This window comes from Chrysochloris asiatica, unplaced genomic scaffold, assembly GCF_000296735.1.
Source record: "Chrysochloris asiatica unplaced genomic scaffold, ChrAsi1.0 scaffold00332, whole genome shotgun sequence".
Classification (NCBI taxonomy): Eukaryota; Metazoa; Chordata; class Mammalia; order Afrosoricida; family Chrysochloridae; genus Chrysochloris; species Chrysochloris asiatica.
In genome coordinates, this window is record NW_006408850.1 from 8,804 (window position 1) to 10,169 (window position 1,366).

Genomic DNA, 1,366 nt, shown 5'->3' on the forward strand with positions numbered 1-1,366 from the left:
AGAAGAAGAAGAAGAAGAAGAAGAAGAAGAAGAAGAAGAAGAAGAAGAAGAAGAAGAAGAAGAAGAAGAAGAAATCTATAGCCAAATATGAGTATAACTTTAGTGTCCTCCTTCAGCTTCTTGCCTTCATGGCTGTCTGATAAATTTCAAGATGCCACTGTTGGTTGTTATGCTGTACCTCAGGATTTAATTTTCATCCTGTTTTGTTTTTAAACTTTCTCCCTTTCCACATTCACTGTTCTGGGCTTTTCCCTATTAATAATCAGTTTAGGGCCAGCTGTGGTTGTTTTGAACTGCCTTCTTGTAGCGTAGTGGTTACCAATCAGGCTGCTAACCCCACAGTCAGCAAGTCAAAACCACTAACTGTTCTGCGAGATTTGTATGAGGCCTCCACTCCCACAAAGATTCACAGCCTCAGATATCCTGTGCAGGGTCACTAGGAGTCAGAACTGACCCCACGACACTCAACAAGGAACCAAGCAAGTCCCTCTAAATGCTGAGGATCTGTGTGTATGCATGGTGGAAGAACCTTCCAGTGGCAGGGGTATCCACTCGCTAAGACAACCCCTCTACCCACCAGAATGGAGGTGCACAGACAGCTAGAGGCCAATGAGGAAATACCAAAAAAAAAAAAAAAAAAATCAGAACAAAGCAAAACCAAACAGAGAATATTGTCACCTTTGCTCCAAGGTTCCCACGGTCTTTAGTTCCTGGCAGATCTGCTTATTCCCTCACTTGGTCTTGTCATTTGGTCTCACCCAGGTTGTTGGTTCCAGGCCACTAAGCTGGACAGATTCTAAAGTATGAGATTTCTTACTTCCGCTACAAGTTCCACTAGCTATAAGCCTTCAAACTTTTACAATATTTCTACCTATGTGGTTCAGAGTTTTGGAGCTCTCCCCTAAACGTACTCTCTCTGGTATTCTGTGGTATTGTTGATGGTGATCTTCTCTGTACCTCTATACTATCCACCATCAAGCCTCAGTCTTCTGTGGGAGTCCAGCTCTCACAGGGTTGCAGGACAAGAGAGGAGATGTGGAGTCGGCAAAGATGGAAGAAAGGAACGAGTCTCCACTTAGTTGGCTGATGGAGCTCTCTCTCTCTCTCTCTCTTTTCTTCTCTTTTTTCTTTTCTCTCTGCCCCGGCTCAGCAAGTCTTTGTTTTTATACTTAACATTACATAGTACATAATGATTTGATATTTGATTTTCCTTGAATTATTACACAGTATTAATCATAACATGCCTTCACTCTGTGATTAGACAACCTTAACAAAAGTATTTCTGTGATGTCTAAACTGACCTTTCCATATCCTGTTCATTTTTCAACCATTGAACATTTTCCTTTTGACATCATCTCCTCTCCTA